Consider the following 9555-nt stretch of genomic DNA (forward strand, 5'->3'; position numbering starts at 1 on the left):
GGCCCACAAGACCATTTTCCTCAAACCACATAGGCCTGCACAACACCTAATGTCACAGGTGACATCAGGCGCTGGGCAGGTAAAGACTTGGCTAGCATCTAATACACTAGGGAAGTTCCCCATCAGGAACTCCCTAGTGCAGCCAGTGGGGCTGCTGCCAGGACCTATCAGCTGACAACACACCTTCAAAGACACTTTCTGTCAGTGCCAGGGTCAGCTCCTTTGAAGTCAACTGAGTTTAGGACTCATGGTACCTGCCGGATCTCACCCTGATGGAGGCTTATCCATTTAGGCCAGAACTGCAGAGGGATTTGAACCAGCGACCCCTCCCTGCCTCACAGCACAAATCCTTAGCCATTAAACTACACCAATTCACCTTTCAGTGCTGCTGGCTGGATTTGGGACTCCTGGGAGAAGCCCAGCAGCTATAAATACGTTTGAGGACATGTCTCCTTTGTAGGCCTAAACTGGAGTAGACTTGTCCTTAGCATTGGGCAATGAATAAACCTGAAAGTTTCTCTGAGCAAATGTATCCGAATGACTAATTTATTTCAGAGGGCATTTCTGGGTGTGTGAGATTTGGCAAGTCTCCAAGACAGATTACAAAGGCTATAAAAGACTACAAAGCCAAAAAAAAAAAAAAAGGAAAAAGTTTCATGTAGGCAGAGTAACATCAAACCTTTTGATCCTTCTCACATAATATCCGGGAAGAGTCCACACAAACCAGCCCAAGGAATAATTAATGGCCTGCAAGTCTATACGTGAAGTCTGTGATTCAGCAGCCACACCTGTGATGCAGAATTAATGAAAGGCAGCAAGTAGTAAGCTTGCAGGTTTTGAAAACTGGGCACAGGTCCAGAACAATAGCTAGATGCTCGTGTGTACTATTGCAAATGGAAGAGACTGCACCTGTGAATGATTTTTGAGGTTTCCTAGGTGCCTTTCTTGTCCTACACACCATCTCTCATGAACCATCTTGGCCTGCATTGTGAAGTGTACCTAGAAGAAAACAACAAAGTCACGTACCTGAAAACTTCAAAATACCAGGTGTTCTGGGAGAGGAAATGACTGTTAGACCAATTTTAAGTCTGTGGTGTCAGAGTTTTCCGCTGTCCCCCTTGACCCCTTTTCACCGTTAACTGCCATGCTTTGTGCAGGCAGATTTAAACAAAACTTTAATGAAGGAATGCATTTTTTAACAAAACGTAGAGCCATCTTAAAATAAACCAGAAATGACCAATATTATTAATGACCAACTGGAGCTAGAACAATATCTTCATGCAGGTCCAACTTGCAGATCATTTCGAATCTCTGACCTTGCAACACCAGCGGCTTGTGCCTTTGTGCTTCTAACACTTGTTGAGAGCTAGTGACCCACCCACACGGTGAGACCGAAATAGCTTACCTTTATGTAAAGAACAAATCGACAGTAGAAGCACATCTTATATTTTGATCTCAGCAGGTCAAGTGAGTCACACCCTTGATTCCAGAAAGCTGCATTTTCCTGATGTCAGCAGAAGGGTGTATCATTACTGGTGTTAGCTGACACTATTGTTGGCTGTTGGGCAGGGACATCCCAGCATACACAGCCCTTACGCGAAACAAAATTAAGCTCAACAGCCAAGACAGATTGACAAAAATGGAAAGGAGCAGAATGTGCCCACGGCTAAGGTTCAAAAATAGCAAGCCCCTGTCCACACAGCTAAAAGACTTTCCAGCATTATTTTAAAAAGCAGGTTAACTTTTATTGTTCTGTTTTCAAAAGCTATTCCTTCTGACACCCCCCCCCCCAAAATGGCTTAAGTGAGAGGAAATTTCATCTGCAGAACTTGTAAATGAGCAAGTGAAGATCATGAAAACTGAGGTAGATATTCCTATATTCCTAGCCAAAACAATAAAACTAGTTACTGACATATGAGACCAACATCTGCCATTAGTTTAACTTGCTGTTCCTTCTCTTCATAATACAAGTGGTACCTCGGGTTACAAACACCTCGGGTTACAAACACTTTGGGTTAGAAAGTCCGCTAACCCGGAAGTAGTACCTCGGGTTACAAACTTTGCCCCAGGATGAGAACAGAAATTGCGACCGCGGTAGCAGGAGGTCCCATTAGAGAAAGTGCACCTCAGGGTAAGAACAGTTTCAGGTTAAGAACAGACCCCCGGAATGAATTAAGTTTGTAACCTGAGGTACCACTGTACTCTGGTAAATTTTTGTTAGGGGGCACCAGCCTGATGCTTCATTCTGCCCCAAACTGGCTTCACACAGCAAGATGAAAGTGGTGCCTGTCTTTTTACTTTGTGTCCAGATAGCACTCTAAAGAGTCTGCCAAATGTATTTTTGCATTTGCAAACACTCCCTTTCCTTGGCACCTTGCCATTATGTTACCAACATTCAGACTGACTGACACACCTGTTCCTTTTCTGCAGCCTGCCCATACATAGACTCTCTACTGTGATGAAAGACTAGAAGCACATTTGGGTGCTATTCAAAACATTCCAGGATGCTGATCTACCACAGTCAAACATAAATGCTGGAACATGAGCAAGAACTGTTCCTTGTGCAGTGTTAGCCCATTCTTTTCTCAATATGTAGAATAGGAAATCTCTAAGATGCTCCATACAGGCTATACATTTAAAGTAGATTTAAAGCACACACACACACACCCAAAGAATCCTGGGAACCTAGTTTGCAAGGAATAGTCTCTCTGTGAAGAGCAAACTACAGTTCCCAGGATTCAGGGAGAGGGTGCTTTAAATGTGTGCACAGACTAAAGGTACTGAGCACTTGTAGTCATAGGAAACCTCTGCCCATTCAGAGCTGGAGATTATGGCCATTATATGGGAGCTGATGTAAACACCATCATTGTGGGTTTTTGCATTTGTTGCTGAAGCTATTAGCCCTGACAGAGAAAGTTTGCAAGCATGCACACGATACACAAGTTTTCTCCACAACAACTTCTGTGGTAGGAGTTTAATCAGAAAAAAAAGCTTAGTGGACAACAGTTCTCCAATCTCCACACCCAAGTACCATGCAGTTATTAAAACAAACCAACACACACACACAAAAAAAATTTGGAAGACTCTAATCATAGACTCCCACATCTTGTCTGGGACCTTATTTCTGTGGTCATGCAATTCCCTGGGTAGCAAGCAATCATAACACACTACTTCCAGAGTAAGGGGGCTCAAAGTGTACTATCAGCAAATGAACTAATTTGCTTGGCAAGAGGAGACAGTCACAGGGATAAAGCAGAATGGAAATTCACGTCTTAAGCTGCCCTTCAACAAAGATGTTTGCATAGGTGTAAGGCCACTATGCACGCAACAGGAAATTCGGGGGGAAGCACAGTGGGATGTGCAAATAACTTGTTCTTTGGCCCCCTTAGACTTAAGCTGTGCCCATGTTACTAAAAACAACAGGTCAGCTGTGCATCCGTTGTGTGCCAGTGCACAGTCACTTGCTGCAATTTGTACTGATCTGTTCTCATCTGTTCTTTGGTTACCACTACAAAAGATGCATCTGCGCTGCCACATGAACAGTCTTCCTGAGAAGAATTGTTGTAGATCAGACTGTAAATCTTTAACCACAAACACCCTCCCTTTTCCTTGGAATTGCAGGAACTGGCAGGGATCCGATGCGATGGCGAAAAATCAAACAGATTATTAAGGAGACTTGGCTTTTGATTTTAATTGCCTGTGGCTGATCATCAGGGAAGGTGGGAGGTGTAGCCGAACAATATCACAGCCCTGCTTTAGGCATTCCAGATTAAGATGCAGTAGATGGTTCATTCAGCCATTACCAAAATCCTGGCAGTGGCAACTGGCTTCAACAGGAAGGCTTGCGAGATCAGTTTATCTCAGCAATGCAGCTCACTGGGCTACTTGCCCTCTCTCACCCTGAAGTAACTCACAGAGTTGTTGTGAGGACAAAATGGATCAGCCCTGTGTATGCTTCCTCAGCCCCTTGAAGGAAGAGTGCAAAACAAATACGAAAATAAAATTTTAAAAAGCAAGCAGTGATTGTGACACATTATCAAGGGCTAGTGCACAACATGGTGAATCTGGAATTATTATTACTGTTGTTTCATTATTTATACCCCACCCATCTGGTTGGGTTTCCCCAGCCACTCTGGGTGGCTTACAGCATATATAAAACATAGTAAAACATCAAACATTAAAAACTTCCCAATACAGGGCTGCCTTCAGATGTCTTCTAAAAGTTATGTACAGTGGTACATCAGGTTAAGAACTTAATTCATTCTGGACGTCTGCTCTTAACCTGAAACTGTTCTTAACCTGAGGTACCACTTTAGCGAATGGGGCCTTCTGCTGCCGCTGCGCAATTTCTGTTCTCATCCTGAAGCAGTTCTTAACCCGAGGTACTATTTCTGGGTTAGCGGAGTCTGTAACCTGAAGCGTCTGTAACCCGAGGTACCACTGTAGCTCTTTGTCTCCTTGACATCTGAAGGGAGGGTGTTCCACAGGGAGGGCACCACTAGCAAGAAGGCCCTCTGCTTGGTTCCCTGTAACTTCGCTTCTCACAGTAAGGAAACCAGCAGAAGACCCTCGGAGGAAGTCCGTGTTGGAGATAAGCAGTGTCCAGTGCACAGCGGAATGATGAAAAGTATGAGCCAACGTGCTCTATACTACTTTATTTACAGTTCAAAGCTGGTAAGTTACAGAAAAACATCTTCCCTCTGCCGGAGCAGAGAAAGCGTCATCTCTCCTCTGAAGCACGGAGAGAATCACAAACTGAAACTGCAAAGAACAGTGAAAAACAGGAAACCAGTGTACGTCACATCCAGTCTCCCATTCCCGTGGGAAAACCTCCAACAGTACATCCTGTGGAATGTAAACATTGTCTTGTGACAAGCCCTTCGCTGCACAGAGAAGAAAGCAGAAACCAACATCCTCCCCCTTTCTGTGAACATCTCTGGGCAGCGTGTTCGTACAATATCAGTACAAACCCAACTTCTGCACATAGGTACAGTGTTGATCCCTTGAAACAATCTTGGACAATACATCAGCAGGAATTTCATTACCTGGCATATAGGACACCGTTACGAGTCCCTTCTGAATACATTCCCTAGCATGTTGCACCTTCAATTGCAAGTGCTTCGTGCTTTGCTTACAACCTTCAGAATTCAGCAAAGCCAAACATGCTTTGTTGTCCTGGTAAACCTGGATTGGACATTTGACAGGAATTTTCATGTCTTTGCACAATTGTAACAACCATTCACAATCTTTAAGTGAATAAGACAGTGCATTCAGTTCAGCTTCACAAGTACTTAAGCTAACTGTTGTTTGCTTCTTGCATGACCAATCAAATAGACCCTGATTGTACTTATAGCAAACTCCAGACGTACTTTTCCTGTCTGTAGTGTCACTTCCAAAACTTGCATCTGCAAATATCTCAAGACCACCAGACTTCTGATTGTTAAATCTCAGTCTGTAATGCATAGTGCCTTTCAAATACCGCGCTATGCGTTTCAGAGCTTTCCAATCCTTAACAGTAGGATTGTTGACTTGTCTGCTTAGCAAATTACAGCTAACAGCAATGTCTGGTCTTGAACATCTGGCAATGAAGTTTAGCTTGCCTAGCACACTTCTGTACAGTGTAGTGTCAGAAAATGCTTCTTCAGTGTCATCTACCTGATAACCTGTTATCATCGGTGTGTCCACAGGGTTAGCATCCATCAGGTTTAGTTTGCTTAACACATCAGCAATTTTCCGTGACTGGTGTACTAGAATGTTACCATCTTGATCTCTCTCTATTTCCAGAGATAGGTAGTTGTTTACCTCACCAAGATCTTTCATGTCAAAGTGCTCTTTCAGTTGAGCTAGGGCGTTATTGTACATTGTGACATCTTTCCAAAAGAATAAAAGATCATCAACATAAAACAAACAATACAGTTTCTTTTGCCCCTCCTCTTTGACAAATACACATGGATCAGATTTCCCTTGCTTAAAACCTAAAGAAAACAATACTTCAGTGAGTTTTGTGTGCCAACACCGTGCACTTTGTTTGAGACCATAAAGTGACTTTTTCAGAGCACAAACAAATCCCTGTTTTACCTGTACGCCATCAGGTGGAAGCATATAAAGTGATTCACCTAGAGATCCGTACAGAAAAGCTGTATTCACATCATGGTGACTAATGTGTAGATTTTCTTCTGCAGCTAGCTTGAGCATAAGCCTAATGCTCTCATACCTCACTGTGGGTGAGTAGGTCTCGTGATAGTCTTCACCTGGTACCTGTGCAAATCCTCTGGCTACCAATCTGGCTTTGTGTCTGACTATCTTGCCATTTTGATCAGTCTTCGCTTTGAAGACCCATTTGCTTCCAAGCAATTTCATTCCTGGAACTACTGGAACAAGTTCCCATGTTTTGTTCCTTTCCAAGGAATCAAGCTCAGCCTTCATGGCATTTAACCATGGCTCAGCTTCCTTTGAATCCAAATCCTGGATTTCTTGGAAACTTGAAGGTTCAAAAACCTTCTTGGAGCTTTTAACAGCTGTTACTGCTATCTTAGCAAACTCATCAGCAAATCTCTTTGGAGGTCTGCCTTTTGTGGCTCTCTGTGACCTACGAATTAGCCTTAGGTCTTCAACACTCTCCTCTTCCTTCTTGGGAGAAAGGCGACCTATTGTGAACAATGGTTCCTCCAATTCTTGATCAGAGCTTTCAGAGGGTCGCATAGAGGCTTTCGCACTCTTGAAATCCTCTGAATCATCCGATTCAGTTTCAGTTTCAGAATCAGAACCTTCATCAGTGGGTGTGGGTTGTTGTGGTTGCTTTTGACTATCCTCAGTCTCATCACTGTCATCAGGATAACATTGGAAAATTCCCACATTCTCCCCCCACTTGGCATTGTACTCAACACTTCTTGTGAGCTTAATTTCCTTAGAGTCAGTCATCATTATTCTGTAAGACCCTTTCTGATAACCTAGAAAGATACCATGCAATCCACGCTTGTCTAACTTGGAGTTTTGTGGTGAGTGAACCCACATGTCAGAACCAAAAATTTTCATGTGTTTGATGTATGGCTTCTTGCCAAACATCTTCTCATAGGGGGTGCAACCAATCGCTGAAGATAACCTGCGATTATAACTGTAAGTGAAACATGAGAGAGCTTCGGCCCAATAACTCTCTGGAAGATTTGCATCATGCAGCAAGGTTTTTAACCCTTGAAGCAATGTCTGATTTGCTCGTTCCGCAAGTCCATTCTGCCATGGCGAGCGAGGACTAGACAAATCGTGTTGAATTCCTTTCTCAGCCAGAAAAGCTTCAAACTGCTGAGAAGTGAATTCTCCCCCCCGGTCGGTGAAAAGAATCTTTATCTTCTTACCATGCACATTTCCCAACCAAGCACAGAATTCCTTGAACCTAGGAAAAGCCTCTGATTTCTGCTTGAGATTATACACATAAATATATCTGGAAAATGCATCAATGAGAACCATGAAGTACCTATTCCCACCCAAAGAGGGCGCTAGTGGTCCAACTAAATCAGCATGAATAATTTGGTATGGTTCTGTAGCTTGCCTACTAGACACCTTACCTTTCGCAGCCATTTTCACCTTGTTTGCTGCGCATGCCTTGCACTTCATGTGGTACCTGCAGGGTTTAATAGTCATACCTTCAACCAAGGCAGGCATTTTAGATACTGCCTCAAAATGCAAATGAGCAAATTTCCTGTGAAAATCGTGAATACATTCTGCATGCAAACTTTTGTTAGAACCTGCAGTGCAACAAGTGTCATCCTGCACAACATCATCATAATACAAAACAAACAAACGATCAACAAATTCAGCATACAATTGATAATCATTTTTCTTGGTGATGATGCATCTATTGTTCTTAAAGGAAACGTCTATTTTCCGCTCCATCAGCTGTCCAACGCTAAGCAGATTATGTTTCGCGTCCGGCACATAAAGCACGTCCTGTATCGATAAGTCCAAACTGTGAAGAACAACGGTTCCGTAGCCTTTACTGGGGATTGTGTGGTCATCCGCCTGGTGAATCGCACCTTCCTGCGGTGTAAAAGACACGAACAGTCGCTTATCGTTGCACATGTGATGCGTTGCAGCTGAATCAACAACGAAGAAAGATCTAGACGTCTTCTGGACCTCTGCAACCTCTGCAACCTTTGTAACCTTTGGAGCGTAGCGTGAGACCATTGCCATGTGCTGCGTTGTCCTGGACACCGGACCTTTGCCTTTGCTCTGGCCTTTTCCACGCGATGAGCTTCCGCTGCGCTGCTCTGTCTTGGCCCTGGGATATTTGCATTCCCTCTTCATATGGCCTAGACGTCCACACAAGTAGCATTTCACTGCCTTCAAAGCTTTGGCGCCATCTGGTGGTTCCACTGCACTATGGGATGACGACTGTGAAGTCTCCCCCTTGTTGATGCAGCTAGCACCGCGCCGATCCGCTTCATTCAATATCACGGCAGTAACATAGTTCACTGTGAGCTGAGCAGTTGGCTGTATAGCAATCTGAGTCGCAACAGACTCCCAACCTGAACCCAAAGATTGTAGTATCATGAAGGAATACACAGCCTCTGGAAAGTTGAGTCCTCTCTGTTGCAGCTCATGTCTCAGATTCTGCATCTCCATCAGATGTATACGCACATCTCCACCTTCAGCAAGAGCCATATTATGCAGCTTGTTGAAGTAAAACATAGTGGACCCAGCTTCTGTCCTTAAGTGAGCCTCTTTCAAAGCATCCCAAATTTCTTTGGCTGAGGTCTTATCACGCAATAGACAGAGCTCTTCTGGGGATACTATCAACGTAAGAGTTCCCCTTGCCTTGGAATCCTTAGCTTTCCATTCATCTGTAACTGGAGCTGGGGGGGGTTTCTGAAATTACCTTAAACAGACCCTCTTTCCGCAGAATTGCCTCTGCATACAAAACCCAGTCCGCGTAATTTTTCTTATTGAGCTTAGGAATCCCACAAGCATCCTGAAGGGCCATCATGACTCTGGCATTCGCCTTCTGCGTCATGTCTGCTGCTTTAAATCAGACTGCTTTAATCCAAAGGCAATTTCAAAACAGCCTCTGCCTTGCCTGAGCTGCTAAATTCTTGCTGCGTCATAGAGCTGCAGCTGTTTACTTTCGATTTCCCCCAGCATAGCGTCCCTTTTTAGCCTTCTAGCCTTTTGCCTGTGGCACGGCAAAAACCGGCTATTAAAAGTTCAAAGTCCAGCCATAAAGCCATTAATTAGAAGCTGGCAGGCTACCCGGAGCAGTAGCACATACCTTCATCAATCATTTTGACGCGCAGAGCAGATACCGTCCCTCTGTTCCTCTGCCGCTGTTCCGATCCTCCGTTTCTTTGCTCCTTTGTTCTCCTGCCAGGAGCCCGACTTTTGGAGTCCAGTCTCAAAACACTGCATATTTCTGGGCCCATAACCAAATGTTGGAGATAAGCAGTGTCCAGTGCACAGCGGAATGATGAAAAGTATGAGCCAACGTGCTCTATACTACTTTATTTACAGTTCAAAGCTGGTAAGTTACAGAAAAACATCTTCCCTCTGCCAGAGCAGAGAAAG

This window comes from Podarcis melisellensis (assembly GCF_964234715.1).
Source record: "Podarcis melisellensis genome assembly, chromosome: 3".
NCBI lineage: Eukaryota > Metazoa > Chordata > Lepidosauria > Squamata > Lacertidae > Podarcis > Podarcis melisellensis.